A 25,889-nucleotide genomic window follows, 5' to 3' on the forward strand; every position below is an offset into this window, starting at 1 on the left:
GAGAGTGAAATATTATACATAGCTACAAGTTTCTGGGCATTAAACTTGACACAAAACATGCTGTAGTCATTTCATTAATAGCAACACAAATTTGGCAGTACAGTGCTCATTAGAAGATGGTTTATCTATCAAATGTTCCTATGAGGTTCATTACAGACAAATATAAAAAGTACAATTCAGTAATAAAAATCAGTTTTGAGGTCTTAAACCCGTGGTCGATGTGTGACAATCCTGACATTGGTGTTCCTATTGAATGTCTGTATGTGGTTGTTAATTGCCGCCAACATATAATCCTCCATAGCTGGTTGTGGATGTTGTGGTTTCTTGTATCTTCCCATATTTTGTGGCAAGGGAGTCTTTAGCGCAGGACGTCTTCTCTTCTCCAAGGCTGATAAGTAGTTGATCCACCAAAGTTCATCTTCTCTATTTAGTTTACCATTCTTTACCCATTTTGGTAGATCTGTTCTCATCAACAGAATGATACCACTAATTTTTTCCATATTCGGTTCTACCAACCATGAGGAATGTCAGCTTGATCTGTCAAAAAAAACATAAATAGATATAGATTTGAAATAAGTAACTAATGCTTCAATTCCAATTCTCATATAGTTCAAATAAAATTACATAGATGCCAACCCTTTTTTGGTGCAGGATAATAACAGAAAATCAAGTCTCAATATGATCACCACAATATCTAGTGGGGACTGTTCTGTTCAACACAAATAATTAACAGAACAAAAACAAGCAAAATATGGACTATAGCACGTTATGGTCTATGGTCGGGAAATAATTCCAATTACTGAAAATCGTAATTTTTGGCATCTATACATTTTACTGACAATTTACAAACTTGACATGCTGCTCAAGGCAGTGTCACTGATCAAATGATCAAGTTGAACTCTTAATCTGTGTTTTTAAATGAACTTTAGAATTTCAGTACATTTTAAGCAATTGAATCAATTGTGATTTTTAGATTCTGTGACATCTGACCTACTATAAGGTCATACGACTAGCACTTTTGCTTTGTTATGTGAAACATTTTCTCTTTTGATGATATAATTTTATAGGAAATTTTGTGAAATTTTGTAATGACAAACATATACATGATATAGTGATAAAGTGTTTAAATTTGCAATAAACGAATATTGGAACTAAAAATGTTTTGCATGCTGTAATATCTTAATTTAACAGTAACTGGAAGTAAGCATAACAAAAAATCATACATGTATGCAAAAGAACTTCTATAATAATATTCAAATACCAAATTTTGTTACCATGGTAAGTCCATCTATCAGTAAAAAAATGCAAAAGAATAAAATAAATAATTACCTTTTTTACAATTTCCATTTTCATCAATATTGCTAGGAACATTATCACAAATTTATTTTTGTTGTCATCAGTTTGAATATAAAGTGTAGGAGGTAAACCACCATTTTCCTAAAAGAAAAAAAGTGAAACAGCTATACATATTATATATTCATGATATCTTTACAATAAAAAGTTTTCAAATCCTTTAATACTGAACAAGACATATTACCTAGCATATAAAGTATGCCAAAGTTAAAGTAACACAGCTGAATTTTAAGAAAAGATGTATTTTCAACAATGTTAATTTATGGTGAAACTGCATGAATAAATTGTTTCATTTCACCTCTTATCATGAGATAGGCAATTTGTTCTCCACTTTTTCAGTGAATTTATCATATTTCTTCGAAAAAAAATAAAAGACTAAAATGACCAGGTTGCACACATTGTTTCTTAAACAATGGAGAATGGTCTATGGGTATCTGGGTTGAAAACTGTAGGAGTTGATTACACAAAAACTTGTACCCTCTTTCATAAATTTTGCTGAAAAAATGACTAAGTTTCCAAGTCTGGAAAAATGAGAAAAAATTCCTCAAACAATTCCATAATAGCAGGTGCACAACTTTCACATATGTGCAATCTTCCTGTGAAGTTTCAGGGATCTGGGTTGAAAACTATAGGTGGAGTTGATTACACAAATTAGGTACCCACTTTCCCCCCCCCCCCGCCTGCCTGCCCATCATCACCATACTATAATCCGGTTTCCCGGCCAAAAATTTTGCTTATATTTCCATAATATTTTACTTAATTTTTGGTTTAAAGAAAACCATTAAATACCACAGAAAATAAAAATGCAATTGAAATTTATAGACTATATTATTAATAATGTTCATGCATATAGATGTTCATGCATTTAGATATATATATAATTCAGAAATGTGAATGTGAAAATAATCCTCCATCAAATGAGATTTACATAGTGTTCAAGTGCAAAAGTAAACAAAATAGACTTTCAGAATTGTTTTTTAAAACTATCAGGGTCAGCAAGAGATTGACACAAGTATGCTGTTGGTTTTCTTTTTTGAATTTGTTTTCCATTTTGTCATCACATGGCATTTTAGCTAAGTATAGGGTATGGGTTTTGCTCACTGCAGAAGGCCATACTTTGACCTGCAATAGTCAACATCATTGTCCGTTAGTCTTTATGCATAATTGTTTCATTGGCAATCATACCTATCCTTATTTTTATATGAAATATATAGCAACATTACACCCACCACATCTGTCAATGACTTTTAAGTATTGATTTTGAGAAAAGCCTACAAAGCAGGGTTAAGAACAATACTATAATTGTATTCATAAAAGAAAAGCAATTATAGGCCTATCCTCTTATGATGTTTATCATAGTCATGAAAATGAAGCCACCAAAATTTCATACTGATTTCCATACTTGTTGCAAACTTGGCACCACACAGTCCAATAATGAAAAGTTCATATAAGTTTATAACTGTTAGTGATATCGATGTATCCAACTTTAAGGGTTTTAAAGCAACCTTGTCAAATTATTATTTCCAATTTAATATGATATGCTAGATTGGACTCATCTGTTATTTTTCATGACTTTATCATGTGAACTCTTTGGATAGTTGTCTCATTGGCAATCATACCACATCTCTTAATTTTTATATTGTAGATGGTTCTTTGATGTTTAAAATTAATGGACTAAAAGTGGCTTCCATACACTTTGACTTTCTTGTAGATACATAAATTGTAAAGTTAATAAAAATGTGTTTTTCTCCTGCATGTGAACTTTACATCGCCTAACACAGACATCAAACAATTCAAGGTGATATTACAATCAGAGGAAAACTGATCTGTCCATGTAAATGTGTATGCCTTATTTAATCCGTGACATAAAACACCTGTGACATGGTGGTGCATTTTTTCAAGTGTTTCATTCTGAAAAAAAATTTGTTGAAAAACATGTGCTCATAACTCAAACCAGAATGCACTCACAATTCAAAATATTGGCAAACAGGGAGTAGTTATCTGACATATCTGAAAGGTGCACACTTAACAACTCATCTCTGTTGAGCTGCTGACCAAATAAAAAGTCATTGTGTTCAGTAGTTTCTGAGAAAAATGTGACAAAAAAGGTTAAGTTCATTCAAATATTGAAAAATTCAAAGTATTAGCAAACAGGAAGTAGGTATCTGACAGATCTTCAGATGCTTCACATATCACAAGTCATCACTGTCAAGCTGCTGACCAAATATGAAGTCATTCTGTTTAGTAGTTTCTAGAAAAGTTTAACGAAATATTTGTTGTACAAACAGATAGACAAGGTGATACCAATATAGCCCCCCTTCTAGAATGGTATATTTGTCTCATACAAAATGCCTAAAAGAAAATAAATACTGCTAGAAGTTTTTTTCCTGTCAGAATGTTTATTTTAGCTACACATCCAGTTAGTTCATATGATTGCTGCTTCGCCTTAAGTTAATCAATCATTTAATAACAAGTAAATATAGTACTAAATAAAATGTCAACACAGAGATAGGTTTCCCATGTGTGACCTTATCACAAATTCTAACATTTGCCTGACATTCGTAGCAAAATTAAAAGAGACCATTCGAATGATATACCAAATATTTGTAAAAGTGATTTTATAAAGTACAAATATGATTAATCTAACACTGTCAACCCGTTTTCAATATTGAAATTGATTATTGCAGTGAAATATCATGTTATTTTCAGAAATATACATTAAAGTAACTACCATGAAATGTATTATGTAAGAAGTATGTAGTGATGTATCATCCCAGTGGTCAGACCAGATAACCTAAATCTAGTTGTATAGACATAATGGACTTTGCAATTTTATACACACTTCCAAAATAAACTCACCTTAAAATGTAACGTAAATCTTGGCAGATTTGTTTTGGACTGATCCATATTGTCACTGATAACAGATGTATACATGCTTGGATGTTCTTTGGATTTCTTGATGTGTTTAAAATATTTTTCTCTGCAGAGACTGAAAAAAAAATCAAAATATATACAATATACCCACAAATGGCAGAATTTCACTGATGCACCACTATCAATACACCCCAAAACTCAAACGGGTTTTAAAGTTAAGAGAAAAAAAATGTATTTAAAAAAAATAAATATGCACATGGATGCACGACTAAGTTGCGCAAATTCTATGACCATGACTTCCTTATACCCAACACACCTTCTAGAAGTGGTGATTAATCATGCCAGGTTTCATTACCCAACATCAAGGTGTAGTGCAAAAATCAGTAAAGACCCATCGAAACAACATCTGATACACAAATTTAATAATACTTTTAGATATTTGGATGATATTTTGGCTCTCAATAATGACGACTTCAGTATGTATACTAAAGAAATTTATCCTGTTGAACTTACTTTAAATAAAGCTAATACTAACAATGACCACTGCCCTTTCCTCGATCTTGATATCTATATCATTAACGGAAAGCTTAATACTAAAATATATGATAAAAGAGATGATTTTTCATTTCCTATCGTTAATTATCCATTTTTAGATGGTGACGTTCCCTTGTCACCATCTTACGGTGTTTATATATCTCAACTTGTACGATTCGCTCGTGTATGTAACAATGTTTTAGATTTTAACGAGAGAAATTTATGTATTACTGAAAAATTGTTACACCAGGGTTTTCGATATCACAAACTAGTCAAAACATTTACTAAATTTTATCATCGGTATAAGGACATCATTCGTAAATATAGCTCAACATGCAGACTTCTTACACGTTCAGGTATTTCACATCCAATTTTTTATGGAAATATTCTTTATAAAGCACAAAAATGTCAGTATTCACCTCTGAAACTAACAAAACCGTTAAATAGACTTATTAAGAAGGGATATAGTTACGATACTGTTGTCAGGTCATTAAAGATTGCATATTTTGGCGTTAATATTGATTCACTTATAGGGTCTTTGCATCGGCACTAAACACATTTATTTAAAAACCAGTTGTTGGCATGACACGGGTTATGTTCTTCTCATATATGTTATGATGGTATGATACTAAACCCCTAAAGGGAAGGATTGTGCCTGATATTCATATGATGAAGACATAATCTTTCAATCAGTTTATTGAAGTCTGGAGCTGGCATGTCAGTTAACTGCTAGTAGTCTGTTGTTATTTATGTATTATTGTCATTTTGTTTATTTTCTTTGGTTACATCTTCTGACATCAGACTCGGACTTCTCTTGAACTGAATTTTAATGTGCGTATTGTTATGCGTTTACTTTTCTACATTGGCTAGAGGTATAGGGGGAGGGTTGAGATCTCATAAACATGTTTAACCCCGCCGCATTTTTGCGCCTGTCCCAAGTCAGGAGCCTCTAGCCTTTGTTAGTCTTGTATTATTTTTAATTTTAGTTTCTTGTGTACAATTTGGAGTTTAGTATGGCGTTCATTATCACTGAACTAGTATATATATTTGTTTAGGGGCCAGCTGAAGGACGCCTCCGGGTGCGGGAATTTCTCGCTGCATTGAAGACCTGTTGGTGGCCTTCTGCTGTTGTCTGTTCTGTGGTCGGGTTGTTGTCTCTTTGACACATTCCCCATTTCCATTCTCAATTTTATTTTTATGTTAGGAAGCGTAAACTATCTTTATACCTATGCATAGGGGTGACTAAACTAAAGAACCTGTGTCGCTCACCTAGGTCTATGTGCATCTTCAACAATGGACATTCTCCAACATTGTAGACTAAAATAGAATTTATGACAATAATCTCTTTTTTGTTGATATTGTATTGCTGATCATTTTTCTGTTGATAGTTTCTCTCCATCTTCTTTAGTTTTTGCCCAAAACACAAAAAAGGGTAAAAAAAACAGTAATTTAAGGGCAATCACTCATATAAAGTGTCTACTAAAGATTTCAGCAAAATTTAACTTGTTTGTAGATCTTGTCTTGCTAATCATTTTTGCTTTTTAAAGTGTATCTATCTTTTATAGTTTTCAAGATAATAGGCAAAAACACTAAAAATTGGTAAATATCGCCATTTAAGACCAATAACTCCAATAAAGAGTCAACTGACGGTTTTGATGTAAATGGACAGAAGGTAGATCACAACATTCTGAACATTTCTGCCCTGTCAGATTTATCTCTATTAATAGCAGTTTGCAAGATAATAGACAAAACTGGCATTTTTTCCCCTATGTTCTATTTTAGCCCTGTCAGCCATTTTGGTTGGCAGGCATGGTCATTGACCACCTTTTTTATACTAAATACCCCAATGATGATTGTGGCCAAGTTTGGTTAAATTTGGCCCAGTACTTTCAGAGGAGAACATTTTAATGAAAAACGACGGACGACAAGTGATGAGAAAAGCTCACTTTGCCCTTTGGGTCAGGTGAGCTAAAAATGGGGATGTATCTGCATTAAACATGAAAAATACAAGAAATTCATATTCAAGTGTGGAAAGAATTCTTACTATTGAAGAAGCATATGTGCTCTAGATCTTCTCTTGTCCTTCAACACCCCAAATCAATCTTTGTCAGTTTTTCGCTGATGGTCTCTTTCAAGATTACACACTCGTTACATTTGCTGAGCTTCTGATACTACAAATAAAAAATTCGTAAGAGGTTCTGCGGAACTCTGTGTCTCGCCTGCTGTTGCTGCCGTCAGTGTAAAAGTGTAATGTTGACTTAAAAAGTGAGTCCATTTATCAGTAAATCACAGAATTTAAAAAAAAAAATCAAACTTTTTCTTTAGATGCTTTTTTCATGGTCTTGAAGATTAGCTTCTGTCCAAGTTACATAACAATCTATGAAGGTTTACAAATTTATCATGTCAAAAAAGTTGAATCCCAAACTGTCTGTAAATGTGAACTGTAAAAAACTAAGTCCATCTATCAGAAAAATACTGAAAATGAAAAAAATATATTTTCAAAAGTTTGCTTCAGACATTATCTCTTAATCATAAAAAAGCTTCAGCCAAAGTTTCATAAAATTCTATGAAGGTTTGATAAAGTAATTGATGTGTAACAAACTTTAACCCCAGTCTGTATCTATTTGTTAAATGTAAAAATAACTAAGTCTATTTATCAGTAAAATACACAAGTCCATTATCAGTAAAATACAGAAAAATGAAAATAAATATTTTCAAAATTTTGCCCTGGATACTGTCTTTTGGTCATAAACAAGCTTCTGTCCAAATTTCCTAATATTCCATGAAGGTTTGACAAAATTATTGATGACTGAAAAACTTTAACCTCAGACTAAATCTGAATGTTAACTGTAAAAAAAAAACTAAGTCCATTTATCAGTAAAATACGGAAAAATGAAAATAAATATTTTCAAAATTTTGCTCTGGATACTGTATTTTGGTCATAAACAAGCTTCTGTCCGAATTTCCTAAAATTCCATGAAGGTTTGACAAAGTTATTGATGTCTAAAAGAACTTTAACCACAGACTGAACCTAAATATTGACGCCGCCGACGAAGGAATCTAGGATCGCTATGTCTCGCTTTCGCGACATAAATGTCGCAGGCTCAACAAAAAGGACATCTATTTAATTCTATGTACAATTATTAATTTATGCATGAATGGACATTTTTTTTATATGACGGAAGTGTTAACTATCTGCCATAAAGCAGGAGGTATGATATAAATAGCCTTTATCAGGCCAATGAAATTTCAAAAAAGTTAAGTTATTCAAGACTTACAACATTAAGTTCATTTTTTTTTATAAATAAAAAGGTTGAAATATAGTAATTATTTTAATTTTTGAAGGCCTAAGGTGACCTTTAGTTGCTTAAATCCATGTTATTTGGACTCTATAGGATAGTTGTTTCATTGGCAATCATACCACATTACTTATTTTATACTTGAGTGCAGAAAGGAAATTTTTTTTCATAAACATGTTGACATTAACATATTTGACCATTTAACACATAGTTTTTGGACAAAATTGATGTCTGTCATGACTTTACCCAAAAATATATTTTATACACATTAACATCTTTGTAAAATACATTTGATAGCATATGTTTTTAGGTAAAGCATTGGCATAATTACTGTTGAGATGTGTCAGACCTTGATGATTTCCTATTTTTCAGATATGATTTAGACATCTGCATATTTTGTTATCAAATTTTTACTGATTATACCTTGAAATGAATTTCAATGAATTTAAGAGCCATTATTGACCCTTCATCATGTTCATAAACCAACACCTTTGTTCTGAATATTATTCCATACAAACCTTTGGAATTTTAACATGATGAAACTCTTCACTCCACATTCCATAGAACCTTGGGTAAGACAAATAGGGGATTCTAAATTCTCACAGGAAGATTTATAATCCGTCCAAACTTGTAGAATAGAGAGACATGATGGAAAATGTATTTCTAGTATGTCAGGCTGATCATCACCATATCTCTTGCATAGACCAGACACAAAACTCTTTGCTTCAAGGTACTGGCGACTCTTGTATTGTTGGCTACATCTTTTATCAGAACTGTCTAAATCTTCGTTAGTAGACAAACATTTCTTTTTCATGTAGTAATACCTGAATGTTATAAATGTTAAAAATATTACAGGGCTTATACCACTCCTAATTCATGTGTTTTTTTCTTCGGTTATTTGGGATCCATTTGACCAATCCTTTTATTGAAATTTTGTCTTTGTCATAACAAACATTTTTCAATTTGTTTTAACTGTGGAAATTGAACACCGTTCAAGTAAATTGTTAAAAAAAAACCTCCAGACTGTACCTTAACTTTTACTTAAAAATGCTAAAAGACCAAAAGACAAACAACAGTATACAAAACACAACATAGAAAACTAAAGACTGAGCAACACGAACCCCATCAAAAACCGGGGGTGATCTCAGGTGCTCCGGAAGGGTAAGCAGATCCTGCTCCACATGTGGCACCCTTGGTATAAATTACATGAGTGTTTGACAAAAGTTATTTATGTCTAAAAAATGGAGCCACAGACTGAGCATACTAGGGGGAGGGTTCAGCCAGCTCGAATATGTTTAACCCTGCCACATTCTTTATGTGCCTGTCCCAAGTCAGGACCCTGTAAATCAATGGTTGTTGATTGCTGTCTGTCATATTTTGTTTTTGTTTATTGCTTTAGCATAAATTAGGCTGTTGGATTTCTTGTTTGAATTGATTCACATTCTGTGAGCTTTTATAGCTTACTATACAAAATGGGTTTTTCTTTGTTAAAGGCCTTACAGTGACATGTAGTTGTTTGCATCCTCGTCATGGATAGTTGTTTCATTGGCAATTATACCACATCTCCTTTTTAAATACAAATGTTGTATATATTAAAAATTAACCAGGCAAACTACAACAGAATGTTGAATCGCTACTTTTGATGTTGGGTTGCTGTCTTATGGATGTGTAGCCTATTAACTATTTTATTCATACTAATATGGTATTATACCTCCTTCTTTTTATGCCATACACAATCCTCCATGCATATTCACATACTCTCCTACCAGTCAGCACAAAAGTCAACTGTTTGTCTTCTAAACTGGCATCATTGCACCTGTGTACAAAAATAAAAAACACTTGGAAAAATGTAAATAGATCTCAAGAACACATGTTTTCATCTGATCTGAAAGAAATGAGTAAAATTTATAAAGGATATCCCTACATTATTTGTATGTATCATGAGACATATTATTTTTTAGAAAATAAACACCATAGTTTGTTCTTGTGTTGTGTCGTTGCACCATTGTCCCAGGTTAGGGGAGGGTTGGCGCTTTCAAACATGTTTAACCCCGCCACATTATGTATGTGCCTGTCCCAAGTCAGGAGCCTGTAATTCAGTGGTTGTCGTTTGTTGCTGTATATCATATTTGTTTTTCGTTTATTGTTTTGTACATAAATCAGGCCATTAGTTATCTCTTATGAATTGTTTTACATTTTTCATTTCGGGGTCTTTTATAGCTTACTATGCGGTATGGGTTTTGCTCATTGTTGAAGGCCGTACGGTGACCTATAGTTGTTAAATTCTACGTCATGTGGTCTCTGGTAGAGAGTTGTCTCATTGGCAATCATACCACATCTTTTTATTTTTCTACCAGAAGTCTGCTATCTTTGTTGCAGACAAAACAAAAAAATATTATTGGTTTGGTGGTTTAATATGGTTTTCTCAACCAAATTATAGCATGTTATATAGCATTATGAAATTGTATAAATCCAAGTATTGTTGCATATCAAACAATCAAATAAATTCTATTCATATATATATATATTGAGTATACCTTATGTTTCACTCAATGAAATCTGACTGTTCCTCATGGGTCTTTTTATACAACATAGCTTGACAGGTCTGTATTGTCTGAATGTTACTGGTACTTAAACATTTTTTCTCACAAGGCTGTTTATAACATTGAAGTCAGTCTCCTTGTCTTTTAATACCTTTGATGTTTTTTCATGTTTCCTGGCTAAAATTAAAAAGAATAAAAGATAAAGTTGTTTGGAGAAATATCAGAGCCTTGCAATTCTAAAAAAATACTTGCCAGTCTATTCTATCTAAAAACCATGACCAAGGTTTGGGGAACAGACTTTTTTTAAATATCGCCTGGTCTTAAATGGAAAGACATGATTCAAAGTCTCATTGATACATATGTCAAATCTTTTATTCAGTGACAATATAACAAACTTTCCTTTTTTGAGAAAAAAGAAAACTTGAAAAATTATAAATTTACTCAGATAACTCTAATTTCAACATTAGTGAACAGTAGATAGTATTGACGTAAAGTCAGATAAGTCTTTTTCAACATAAGTGTATATGTTGGATAAATATAAATTTTTAATGGGTTTGGCGTAATCATGTGTCTCGCCTACTATTGCTGCTGTTGATGTTAAAGTGTGAGGTTGCCAACAACCAAACTTGTCCATTTATCAGTTATATCTGAATTTTCTTTTGTAAATCTAATGTTTTTTTTCAGATGCTATTTCTTAATCATGGAGATACTTGTCTAAGTTTCATAACATTCCATGAAGGATAAACAAAGTTATTGATGTCATAAAAATTTAACCCAAGACTTTTAAGTCCATTTGTAAATTTCTATTATTCAGTTTATCATGTTTATTAGGGAAAATGAAAAAAATAATTTCAAAATATTGTTCTTGATACTGTCTTTTGATCATAAGAAGCATCTGTCAAAGTTTATCAAAATCTTATAATGGTTATTGGTGTTTGAAAAACTTTAATCTTAGACTGTATATCAATGTTAGATGCAGAAAAAATATGTCCATTTATCAATAAAACACGGAAAATGAGAATAAATACTTTTCAAATTTTCCTCTGAATACTGTTAAGCTTCTGTTCAAGTTTCATGCCTTTAACATATTTTAATTAATTCTTTGTTCTCACCTATTTTGTGCTTTGCTTTTCTAACATCAATGTAGTCATCTTCTGTGTCACTTGTCTACAAAACAACAATAATTATGTCATGCGAGTAAAATAAAATTATTCATGTTCACTCCTCTTATTCTACAGTAGGGGTCCGAAGAACTAGAAATTAATTTGGTGTGGCCTTTTAACATCTTGTTTCAAAAATATTTCTTCTTTTATGTTACAAATGTGGACACAGACTTGTGTTGTCTGATGGCGAATTTTGATAATGACTTGTGCAGGGGTGGATTCTTGTGGGTGCCAGCAGGCGCATTTGCACTCCAAAATCTAAAATTCTGTTGTGTTGTCTGGTGGGCAAATGTGGACACTGTTTCACATTGAAATAGTAATACTGCAGACACATCAGGAAGTCACAAAACATTTACAATGAAGGACAACTCTCAGGAGAAACACTTGAAAATTACTATGACTGATGTGGTTCTACAAATATGTTGCATATTTGATTTTGTCATGCCTAGACTCCCAAGACCAAACTGAAATTTAAAAGATTTAAATAAAAATAAAATTTGATCGAAACTTTGAAATATGAATTTAATGCAAGATAAAAAGGGTCAATACTTCAGAATTTCAGTGAAAAAGTTTGATAATGATAATAAAAATGCAATGAATAAATTTAGCATCTGTTTAGCCTTGTGAGTTTCATCTAATTTACATTGTTAAAAATGTAATCATTTGTCATGGAACGCATTAGTTGGCTCTGCATTTGGTATTTGTTTTCATCATGCCTGGACTCCTAAGGCCAAACTTAAATTTAAAGGATTTAAGTAAAAAATAAAAGCTGATCAAATCTTTTTAAATTTTATTTTAATGCAAGATATAAAAAGCAATACTTTAATACATCAGAATATTAGAGAAAATTTTTGGTAATCATATATATGATACCAAAAGTGCAATAAACAGATTTAGCGTCTGTTTGGCCTTGGGAGTTTTGTCCCTTTTACACTGGTTAAAATGTTATTATATTCGATGGGACTCATCAGTTGTTTCCCTACAACCCATACATAGTAAGTGCACCCCCTCTTTTTAACCTCTATAAAAATCTTTGAAGGAAAAAAGGCAATCATACCGCAATTCCTTATTTTTATATTAGTACTTTGTGGATCATGCATATAAAAGTTACTATTTCTTTCTGACCGATGGCTTTTTTCTCCTTTTTTTTTGTAATGAAAAAATAAACTGATTCCCAACATCAAAGAAAAAAATATTTTGATAGGGGAGAAGGGAAAAAAAATTCTGTTTCATACTCAGAGTATTTGTCATTAAATTTTCAAAATGTTTAGTTCTTTACAAAAATTCTCACTTTGTATGAAAAAAACCCAAATAATTTGATGCTTGCATGGTTTCATAATAAATTTTCAAAATGGAAAAAAAACCATATTAAACCCTTCCCCAAAGTAAAATGGTCCTTAATTTTGTTGTGTTGTATATATACATGTATTGGTATAATGATACATGTATATGATTGATCAATTGTTGTTTGCTTTATGTCCAGTGGAAAATACCTCATGCATGCTCAGGGAGAGAACAAATTAGCAATAAATACAATAGGAAGATTCTGTGCAAGGTAGGCCTACCAGGAAAGGAGGGGTGGATTTGGACTGCCACTAGAAATTAGCGATCAATGTTTGAAATGGGACAGAAATTTAGCCTTGCAACTGGCAACCTACAGAACCTCAAACAGTTGTTGCAATGATTCTTTAATATGTAGAGTTTGTTGCACTCTCTCAGCACGAAGCATCAGATTTAACATCCCCTTTCTGACCGCACGTTCCTGATATATGAATTCAAAAACCAAATATCACTTGTATTTACTAATAAAAATGTATTAATTTAAAAAGAGGGCAAATGAACCCAGGGTTAACAGACTCTGTGGGCGAATGGTTGTAGGGCAAAAATGTTATGTTTGGCGAACAATCCCCATTCCATGGTTATAGGTTATTTGTAATGTTTCTACTTATGCAACAATGTGGAATTAAATCTGCACAGAAAAATTATGGGATTATTTTCAAGGAAAAGAAATATTTACAAAATTGGTTTTGATTTTTGATGGAAGGTGGGAAAAGGGATAAACTTATAAGAATTGGTCAGTTGATGACAGAACTGTGAATCTGTGTGGTTAGCCTATATGTTGAAAAGGGGGGGGGGGGAGGGGGGTTATACTTGAAAGGGTAATCATAAATCGAATTTAGAAGATAAGGTCACAAACCAAAAACTGAGGACCGGATGTGATTACAGGGTACATGATTTACTTTGCGCCTGTCCAAAGTCAGGAGCCTGTAATTCAGTTATTACTATCAAATCTATCAACTCAAGACGACGAATACATAATAATGTTTTGCTTGCAAGGGAGGTAATTTGTGACACTAGATTCTGATCTCAAATCGATCGATAACCAGCTTTCAGTCTATTTATAGAAATATATGTGTATATCACTTCAGAATTGTAAGGAAAATATTTGCTCACCAAGACGTTAAGTGTTCAAGTTGTTAAAATTAACTTGTGAATGGGTGACCCATTTTGGAATTATAGTCATTTCGTACCCTAATCATTTTGTTCCCTCAATTTCGTACCTTGTCAAAAACCATTTCGTACCCTAATCATTTTGTACCCTCAGTTTCGTACCTTGTCAAAAACCATTTCGTACCCTGACCATTTCGTACCTTTTATTTATTTAATCAAAACTATTAAAGTTTCCATGTGCTTAATTAAACCAATCACATGTCTTAATTTAGTCTATATTAGGTACGAAATTAGCTACCAATTATTCCCAGCATGCATTGTCACTTCTAACCGCGAAGAGCCAATAAATATTTTTTTTGATATTAGAGTGTGTAATAAAAATAACTTGTTTTTTTCTAATAGAATAGACCGCCTCGGTGGTGTAACGGTTAGCGTGCTCGCCTCGAGTGCGGGAGGTCGTAGGTTCGAAATGCGGCCGGGTCAAACCAAAGACTTGAAAATTGGTATTTGCTGCTTCTCCGCTAAGCACGCAGCATTAAGGAGTAAGAGCAAAGACTGGTCGGCCCGGAGTCAGAATAATGTGTCCGGGTAGGGTGACATGTCTTCCTGCAAACTGTTACCTTGTGAGCTAGCATGTAAAAAATCCGGCTCAGAGTGTCGGTCTAGTACAAAGCAGGGTTAGTATTCATTTCTCATTATCATGCTCTCGTCCTGAATATGCATCTGACCTGCCACTGGACGTTAAGCAACCATCCATCTAATAGAATAAAGCGGAAAAGTGTATTTGTCACAAAAAAAAATAATATGTCCCACCCACTAAAGCATTCCCCCACTTAAGATAATGATTGTCAACTATATTTATTGACAAATTGGCACCAAAGTAACAACATTTGTTGAGGACCTCATAAGAAGGATCTCTACTAAGTTTGGTCAAATAATGACAAATTCTGATTAATAATTCTCAAACAGAAGACAACAAGAGTGCACATGCTGAAATGTCTCGCCTGCTTTATATGATTTATTCTATGTTGTAAGTCCTAAAGATAAAGTTTTACAACAAGTATAACATAAACTTAACATTATCAATGATCCATTAAAATAAGGTAAAGGTTAAGGTCAGATAAACCAAGCTAAACAGACATGTACACCTTACAATCATTACATGTATACACCAAATATAGTTAACCTATTGCTTATAGTATACAAGAAACATACCAAACCAAAACTTAATATTAATCAATGAACCATGAAAATGAGGTCAAGGTCAGATGAACCCTGCCAGACAAACACGTACATCTTGCAATCATCCCATATATCACTTATAGTTGGCCTTATTGCTAAATTATAGTAACTGAGAAACAGACATAACCAGGAAAACTTAACATTGACCAATGAACCATGAAAATGAGGTCAAGGTCAGATGAACTCTGCCAGACAGACATGAACACCTTATAATCATTCCATACACCAACTATAGTTGACCTATTACTTATAGCATTAGAAAAAAAAAGACCAAAACACAAAATTTTAGCATTGACCAATGAACCGTGAAAATGAGGTCAAGGTCAGATAAAACCTGCAAGACTGACATGTACACCTTACAATCATTCCATACACCAAATATTGTTGACCTAATGCTTACCGCATCTAAGAAACAGACCTAAATCATCATGATCATGTAACTTTAACCTTGATCACTGATCCATAAAATGAGGTTGAGGTCAGGTTAACCCTGTCTGACAGACATGTAGACCTTGTCAGGAACCTATATACCAAATATAGTTATCATTTTACTCATAATCATGATAATACATTTGTAAGTAAGAAATTCATGTAACAAAAAAACTACTTTTTTTTCAAGCAGTCGCTGAACCATGAAAATCAGTTCAAGGACAATAGACATATGACCGACCGAATATTTGTAATATAAGGCATCTATATACAAAGTATGAAGCCTCCAGGTCTACTAACCTCCGAAATATAAAAGCCTAATACAAATAGTTAACGCCGCTGCCACTGCTACTGGATTGTAATCCCAATGTCTCGCATACCAAGACTTTTTGTTGCAGGAGAGACAAAAATGTCATTCCCAATAGGATTTCAGGGTAACATGGTAAACTTTGACCTCGGTTGGTGGCTATATGTATTTACAATCTTCAAACAACTACTAAAGTAACAACACTTATTAACTTGATTAAGACATCTCAATGGGAACATATCTACCAAATTTTAGTTCAATCCAGCATGGGTTCTCAAGAAGATCTTAGAAAATCGGCCAATAAGAAAATTCAATTAGCATGATTAGTCCTGGCAGACATGCTTTTAGACGAAACAGCACCAAAGTCACACAAATTGGAAGGGACCTCATGGGGATAATCTCTACCAAGTTTGGTCAAATTCTGTTAATTAGTTCTCTAACAAGAAGGAGTCGAAAACCCTAAAGGCCTGCATGGGGATAACACTAGAAATTGTGTATACAATATTACATGGATAGAAGACACAATGATCTGTACACAAATGGGCAAGACTACAATAGCAACAAGGCAAAAACAGCAACTTCCATAATCACCATGATATACCTATTTGACTGTCCGCCGTCTGGTCTGATCTGTATTCCAATCCACCATGTCCATCGATATCTTTCTTCCTTTTCCTCAACCTACGATATAATAAGTATCATGCTAAAATCCAAATTCTAATACATGTACGACATTCTTCAAAGTTAACTCTTTGTCTTTTTATGAACAAAACAGCATTTAATATGTAATATAACCAGAAATACTGTGAGCAAAGCTCACTAAATGATACCCCCTGCTCCCCCCTATGTGATGTTTTGCTATGGGAAACCCCAAAATTCATTTGAATTAAAATTTAAAATAGAAGGTGCACAATCATGGTGGATAACCTACGTCATGTTTTCGAAGTGTTTGCAAAATCTGATTTCTGTTCCAAATGATTAATATGGCATAAAAAGGGGTCTTGCCATTTATTAGTTTTTTATTTGCTTCAGGAGAACTTGAGATATCGTGTCTTAAAGTGGGCTTTGTTTACCTTTTTCGTGGGTTCCTTGTCCGTCAAATCATGTGACAATGACGTAGGTTATCCACCATGACAATAATCTGTGAAAGTTTCATTGAATTTTATTAAGAAATACTGACTAAAGTCAATAAAGTCAATAAAGAGTTAAATATAGGTCACAGCGACTTACTTTGCCTGGATGCTGACTTACTACCCCTGTACATAAAAGTTTACATGATCCTACAACTTATAGTTGCTGAGATATAAACATTAAACTGAACCAGTCATTGAAGCATGAAATGTGGGTCCAAGTGACCTACTTTTGCCTGATTGCTGACTTACTACCCCAGATACATCTGCATACATATGAGGTTCTATGTGTACATTCCTTGGAGGAAGTTCACCAAGCTATCCGTGAACATGAGTTGTCAAAATCAACTAAATACATGTATATCACAGTTAAAAAAGAGAAGATGTATGGAAAGGAGGACTTTGGTAATTATAGCTTTTATTAGGGTATTTATATATAGAAGTGTTATCATTTATCAGCAAAAAGTTCCGGTTTTGGCAACTAAACAAGAAAAAAGACAAGATAGTACAGCGATTCATGTTGCCATACAAAAGCAGTGATAAGGTATCAATTTGATGACAGAAAAATAGACGCAATCAAGATTTCATTCCAAATCCATATAAAAAAAAAACATCTTCTGAAAGTGTTACTGCATCTGGAAAATTTGAGATAATGACACTTTTCCTGTTTTATAAAAAAACTAATTGCTCTTTTTTAGAACAAGAGAAAAGATGAAATATTTATTTATTACTTCTATGTACAAATGATGTAAATCAGATGTAATCGTCTCATATCTTCGGGTCTGACGACCCTCAGATATGAGAAGCTTACATCTAATACATACATGTAACAAAAAATGACCGGTCTAAAAAGAGAAAGGAAATACCATAGGGCAATAAAAAAAACAGACAACACCATAGTGAATAAGAAAAGCAACAGAAATACAGACAACTTAATAAAACACTTCACAGAAAACTAAGATTGAGCAGCATAAACCCTTTTATAAAAAAAAGTAGGGGTGGACAGGTACTCTGGGAGTGTAAGCAGTTCCTGCGGCACTAGTGGCACCTGTTGTGTTGCTTATGTATTCACATTTCTAATTTAGATATATTTCAGCAATGAATGTTATTTTACCTACAGTCATTGCAATAGAAACCAAACAATATTGGTAGGTTTAAAAGATATAGATATATATTTACACCAAGATGTCGTTAAATGAAATTGGATATCCTGCATTTATCATGCTTTTCTATAACATATGGTCAAATCGCTGAAAGACCCCCCTCCTAAATTATGGAAAACTATCATTCTGCATTCACAATAATATCTTGGTGTAAATTAGATTCACCCAATCGGGCTTACGCGCTCATAGGTGTATCTAATACATATATATAAAATTCTAACCATATAATTGAACAGATATATATCATGTATATCATGTTCACATATTTTTTACTTGTTTAATTGATTGATTGTTGGTTGCTTAACGTCCAGTGGCAAATATTTCATGCATGTTCAGGACGAGAACAAATTAATTAACAATAAATATAATAGGTAGGTCCTGTAATAGAGGCCGTCCGGGATGAAGGTCAGGGAAATTTAGACTGCCCAGGGGTGTGGAAATATTTGTGAGCACTTGTCCCTGGGCAAGTTAAACTGTAAATTTTACTTGTCCAGAAAAAAAGTTATTTGCCCTGAATTTCCCTATAAATATTGAAGTATTTTACTATGAGCATGTATGATTCTTACTAGAAAAATAGAATGATGTGGTATGATTGCATGCAATGAGACAACTCTCTACAGTCAGAGCTCAGACATAAATAAGTCTAAATCTGCTTTTGACTCGTAGAGGTCTATATTTGTAGGTTTCAAGATTTGTCTCCCTTTAATTTAAGACAAATTATGACTTCAATAAGTCAATTAGTGTTAATTATAAGCAAGAAATATTTGACCTGAATTAAAAAGTTGCAAATATTGATTCCTACAAGTCGATAAGTTACCAAAATTGGTCAACTTCAAGACCCAAGCATATTTATAAAAAGGTCATGCATCTACATGAAATTATGACAACATTGCTTTGTCTTCTAAAGAAAAATATGCATGAGAGCCTAAAAAAACGGAGATAATGTTTATTTACTTTACAATTCAACCATCTATAACCACACAAAATGAGGAAATAATCTTATGTTAAGTAAAAATGTTCAATTACATGATTATATACAGATAGCTCAGGTCCTTGTGAACTCTCAGACAGGTTTATGATGTCATAGGTGGTGCACTTTGGCCACCAATTAAAATTAAGTCTTTTCATAAACATAAATAGACCTAAACAAGTCTGTCATTTTCTGACTTAAATAAGTCTGAAAATGAAAACACATTTTTATAATAAATACATTTTTTTACTTCTGTAAGTCAAAAACAAAAAACGACTTGTTTATGTCTGAGCTCGGACTGCTCTACCAGAGACCACATGACGTAGAATTTAACAACTATAGGTCACCGTAAAACTGTTTTGTATTACAATATAAATGATGTTTGTGATATTGTTTGTGAATAAATAAAAGGTGGTATGGGGTTAACATCAATCAGATAGAAACCCAAAAGCAAAACAACCAAAAGACATCTAGAGGGCAATGTTTTGTCCATTTCCCCAGACACCTGTTTAATTTTACTGTTTTCTTTCATCAGACAAGCTTGGTGTTTTGCAGAACATTGATTTTGGTGTCCCTTCTATCTATTAATTTGCCAACAAATAAGTAAGACTTTTGATCAGCAAGATGTAGGCGTTTCCTACAAATTGTGCAAAAATTTAATTTATTTTCAGAAGTTTCTCACTGAAGAGCCACGAGGTCTGGAATTCTCGCTTCTGTTTTTTTTTTTTTTTTTTCATATTCCTTGTCTTTCTCATCCTGTGTTTTCCGTTTTTTACTCGACTCGTCATTATTATTTTCATTCTTTTTGTCTTGATCACCAGGTCTTGGTGTTTTTTATCAGGTATTTATCCATCTCGATAAGACCCATGCAATCATGAAAAATTAAAATAACATTTCTGTGAGATGGCAAATAAAACCTAATCGACGATCCCGGGTCAATGGACAAAGATATCGCAATGTTTATGAGACCCGGGTTCGCATACTTAGGCCATAAAAAAGAATCTGTTTGTTTGCCCTAACCCTACCTACCCAGAAAATAGCTGCCTACTCAAAATCTTTTATTGTCCTGATGTGAAAAAGTTTTTTTTAATCAGATAGGCATGAAGACTAACAAACATCTGACACTTCAATTTCTCTTTGCAGAAAAAAAAAAAGAAAATGCCTACCTACCTACCCACTGTCTCTACCTTTGGGTAGGGTTTGGGCAAACCAAAATATTTTTAAATGTGGCCTTATTTTTATTAATTTTGGTTATCGATCTATTTCCGTTTTTTTTTTAATACTTGTCATCATGAACATTGATGTTTTGATTTAAATATATGTTTTTCACGTGTTGATCATTGGTTTCTTTTACATAAAATAATACATCTTAATAAATTATGAAAATAATTCTATATTTTTGATTAAATGAATTTTGTCAACTGTAATTTTTTACTTGTCCACGGGCAACCCAGACAAAAACAAGAGTGCACACACTGAAATGTCTCGCCTTCTTTACTAACCATTGATTTTATGTTGATAGTCCTAAATATAAAGCTTTAGTACAAGTAACACATAAACTTAACATGATCCAAAAAAATGAGGTCAAGGTCAGATAAACCAAACGAGAAATACATGTACACCTTACAATCATTCAATAAACCAAACATAGTTGACCTATTGCTTATAGTTTCTAAGAAACAGTCTTAACCAAGAAAACTTAACATTGACCAATGAACCATGAAAATGAGGTCAAGGTCAGATGAACCATGCCAGGCAGACATGTACACCTAACAATCAATTTATGCATTAAATATAGTGGACCTATTGCTTATAGTATCAAAGAAACAAACTTAACCATGAAAACTTAACATTGACCAATGAACCATGAAAATGAGGTCAAGGTCAGATGATACCTGCCAGACAGACATATAGTCCTTACAATCCTTCCATACAACAAATATAGTTGATATATTGCTTATAGTTGAAGAAAAACAGACCAAAACACAAAAACTTAACACTGAGAAATGAACCGTGAAAATGAGGTCAAGGTCAAATAAAACCTGTGAGACTGACATGTACATCATAAAATATTTCCATACACCAAATATAGTTGACCTATTGCATATAGTATTAGAAAAAAAGACCAAAACTCAAAAACTTAACTTTGACCACTGAACCATGAAAATGAGGTCAAGGTCAGATGACACCTACTAGTTGGACATGTACACCTTACAATTATTCCATATACCAAATATAGTAGACCTACTGCTTATAGTATCTGATATATGGACTTGACCACGAAAACTTAACCTTGTTCACTGATCCATGAAATGAGGTCGAGGTCAAATGGAAATTGTCTGAGGCATGAGGACCTTGCAAGGTACGCACATACTAAATATAGTTATCCTATTACTCATAATAAGAAAGAAATTAACATTACAAAAAATGTTGACTTTTTTTTCAAGTAGTCACTGAACCATGAAAATGAGGTCAAGGACAATTGACGTATGACAGACAGTAACTTCGTAACATAAGGCATCTATATACAAAGTATGAAGCATCCAGGTCTTCTAGCTTCTAAAATATAAAGCATTTAAGAAGTTAGCTAACGTCGCCGCCGGATCACTATCCCTATGTCGAGCTAGGCTCGACAAAAATTACTTGTCCGGTTGTTCAAATGGACGAGTCGGGCATAGCATTTCCACACCCCTGCTGCCACTGGAAAATGAGGGTATATTGGATAGGGACAGAAATTTTGCCTTGCAACAGGCCACCTACGGACCCCTCAAAGAGTTGTTAAAAGGGTTCTTAACGTGCAGAGAGCGTGGCACTCTCTCCACGAGGCATCAGATTTAACGTCCCCTTCTGACCGGACGTGGCTGCATACTTGATACATCCCGCACAGCCAAATGGCCGCCCCACTTTGGCAAGGGTTTTACTGCCGGTCGGAAGAAGACCTGTAGTGACTATATTTCTATTCCCCATGCAGTCACCCTTGGGGCATTATTTGTTTAATTACACTGCATATCAATATGGATGATTAAGTTAAATATTTGATTATATACCATAATTCTTTCACTAACTGTATTTAATAAAACACACAAATGATCAGGCATTGTGTGAAGGGTAAAAAGGCAAATACCATGGCAAAGAGGGTAAAAAAGACATATCCTTGTGCATATACCCAGGAAGTGATGGCAAACTAAAACATTATTATGACGACCTTGACACTTCATTGAATCAGCGTGCTAAAACCTATTATACGATCCCCACCTCACTGATTTTAATTTCTTGAAATGACTAAAATAATTGTAATTTGCATACAGTGGGGACTATCAGTGGGTTACAAATAAAACATTTTATAATTTTATTACTTTCCTATGGTCCATGTATGTTTATTTTAAGGCAACAACCATTTTCTTATCTGGGGGGGCCTGGGATTTTCATTGTGTTCATAATTTTTTTTTCAGAACCTTCCTCCGATAAAATATTTTTTTTCTTATGAGAAGGAAAGCAAAATTTTTTTTTCCTATCATGTTTTTCACAAAACCATAAAAAAAATTCAGCTACAGTGCCAAATCTAAATTTTTTTTCGGTCAGCTAGGCCATCAAAATATTTTTTTCCAAAAAATCCCAGCCCCCCCCCCCCCCCCCCCGATAAGAAAATGGTTGTTGCCTAAGCAAAATACAGGATGGACATTGTATTCGTTGACCAGATTTGAAAGCCATTTTTTATACTTCTCTGAATGTTAAACAAGTTCAATCTGGAGGCAAATTATGAAATAGTAATTTCAATATGGAAAAGTTTTTAAGGCTAAATAATTTAAAAAAACAAAAGAAACTAAATAAAAAAGCAAAACCAGAAACTGAATATAAAAAAGCCTTTGGTGCAGAACTTTTCCACACAGTGTAATATTCATGTTTTTATAAAATAAAAAAGTGACAATTATAGTAGAAGAGGCTGCTCAAAATCCAGCATTTGTACTAAGATTTATCCATAATCATTGAGGTAAGGAAGTCTAGATCTGGTTATGGTATAAAAATAACTTTTGACTTGTCAGCTGTGGTAAAAATCTATTTGATACCCCTCTCCCAAGTTAATCAAAAGATAAGTTGACTGCTCCCTTATATAACTGAGACTACTATATGTTAATAGTAATTTAAATTGTCAAGTTACCAGTTATGGATAAAACTAATGTACATAAGTACATACATTTAGTAAGTGGACTTGGAATAATATCTTTTAATAATTATGTATGAAAAAGACGGTGAGTCCCAAAAGTAAGTCACTCTCCAAGCTGGCAAGTGGAATTTCAATTTGGTGAGTTGAAATGAAAAGCTGCTTGTCAATTTGGCGAGTATAGAAAACAAAAGGTTTCACACACTGCATTTGTACAATCAATTCCAAGTAACTTCAATATAACATTTATTGAACCATACCATGATGTTTTATTCAGTTGGTGAAGTGTTTTAAATTGTTCATATGCATCTTTTAATAGAGGAAAATTACTTCCTAAATTCTCTAATCGATACCAATACAATAGCATCGCTTTAATTATATTAAAATAAATTGGAAATCTAACCCAACATTTGTTGTTTTTTTGTGCACACCAAGTATAAATTTGTTAAATTTAATGTGAAGTTTCTCACCTGGTAAACATGAATATAATTTTTCAAGAGATACATCTTCCTTCTTACATTTAGAGGAAAGAGAATTAAACATTCCCCATACTTCACTACCATATAATAAAATAGGTTTCACAGTGTGATCAAAAGCATGAATACTTGTTTTGATGTTAGGATTTAGAGATAAAAAATCTTTCCGCAATTGATAATAAGCTTTTAAGGATACTTGTACAGTTCACTTTGAGCATAACTAAATGAGCCAGATGAGCTTAAATATAAACCCAGGTACTTGTATTTTGAAACACATTCCAGGTTTATATTCTGGTATGTGTATTTACCTGTGACCCAACCTTGCAAGCCTACCAATGGGTCTCAACAAGTGAGAGAATCCACACCTGGAGGCGGGCTTCAGCTGGCCCCTAAACAATAATGTACAATAGTTCAGCGAATTTTTTTTTCGTTATATTTATAAAATAATATTCTCAAAGTGAAAACAAAATTAGTAAAAGAACTGTATACAATGTAAGACAATATAGTCGTATATTATAACGTGCATGAAAGAGTTATTTATGGTCTTTTCTGAGCCCTGCATCAAACAAGGGTTGGTCTTTGTTACTTGAATTGGACAGAAAATTTCTACAAACATAAAACAATGCATGCATAATCGGATCCTGTTCCTTATATTTAAGCCTTGTAATGTATGCAGCATTCTCAGCGATGGATTTCGTAAGTCATTCCCGCTGCTTACTTCTGGAAACCTTGTTTACAACTACATGTACATTTTTCATGTACATAGATCAAACACTGGTCATACTCTGTGATCAGACAAATCCTTTTTACTATTAAAATGGAAATAGAAGGCTATAACTGCAAACTGCTCATCAAATGAGGTCCATGCATTCTTGAAATAAAAGAGCCACAGTGACTGACCACATATTTTCATTAAATCGCTTTCATACTTGAGAATGGGAAATTATGTAAGGGTAGCAAATTCATTCATATTTCAAGCCAATCCTGAACAAAAATTTCTGCTATTTATATAGCTATACAAATTTGGGAAAAAATAGCAAGCCCTGTTTGAAAGTTACCAGCCGTGCATCCTCGGGCAGGCTGGTAAATTTACCAACTCTGGTAGAGGGCATACTCCCCTCCCCTCTTTTGATCTGAAACAGTATCATTTTTTGCATAAAATGTCATAAAATCGTCCAAATTTGTTTTGCATCACTCCACTCGGCGTGAAAATCTACCAATTTTATAGGCAATTCATGGAATTACGCCCCTTTGAAAAAAGCTGAATCCATCATCCGCCCCTGCCTGGGACTGTAGTTATGGTCGATCGGCAGCTCATGCTAAATTTTAGAGGCATTGCCCTTCCTAAATAAAAAAACATGAATGGTAATGAAAAGTAAAACGTGATAAAATGTTGAAAAAAAAGTACCTTGCTCCTCCAGACGCCGCCATCTTGTTCCGATTTTGAAGCATGCGCACTGGTGATATTGTGTTATAGCACGACCACAAAAATGGCGTTTAATAATATCGATGTACACACATAGTTCACACTTCCTCATAATAGACGGCGAGTGAGACTTGCTTATTTTTTCTTTTTCTTTTATGTTTGATTGAAAATTAAAGCAATTTAGCGATAATCATACAATTTTCATCTGAGGACGTCCTTAGTTGTGAGTGAAGTCCTCACTTACTGGTGTGTATACTTACACATGTCCTCATTGACATACATGTACCAGAACACACACACACACACACACACATTCACACACACACACACACACACACACATACTCACACATACTTACACAAACTTA

At 33.4% G+C, this 25,889-nt stretch overlaps 1 long non-coding RNA gene across 6 annotated transcripts; it reads right to left on the minus strand.

Moving 5' to 3' along the window:
* On the minus strand, window positions 1-25,657 carry LOC127709416 (uncharacterized). Of its 6 annotated transcripts, none has more exons than XR_007985632.1 (9): window positions 25,505-25,657; window positions 16,797-16,876; window positions 11,716-11,770; window positions 10,598-10,780; window positions 9,772-9,876; window positions 8,579-8,884; window positions 6,806-6,932; window positions 4,213-4,342; window positions 1-537 (listed from the first exon to the last, which is right to left on the minus strand). It is a non-coding gene; the product is annotated as an uncharacterized LOC127709416 (long non-coding RNA). The 6 variants fall into 6 exon arrangements; XR_007985631.1 differs by lacking the exon at window positions 1-537 and adding an exon at window positions 2,146-3,264; XR_007985634.1 differs by lacking the exons at window positions 1-537; window positions 25,505-25,657 and adding exons at window positions 2,146-3,264; window positions 24,405-24,504.
* Window positions 25,658-25,889: the final 232 nt, after the last annotated feature.

Source organism: Mytilus californianus, unplaced genomic scaffold (genome assembly GCF_021869535.1).
Source record: "Mytilus californianus isolate M0D057914Y unplaced genomic scaffold, xbMytCali1.0.p SCAF_7, whole genome shotgun sequence".
Lineage (NCBI taxonomy): Eukaryota > Metazoa > Mollusca > Bivalvia > Mytilida > Mytilidae > Mytilus > Mytilus californianus.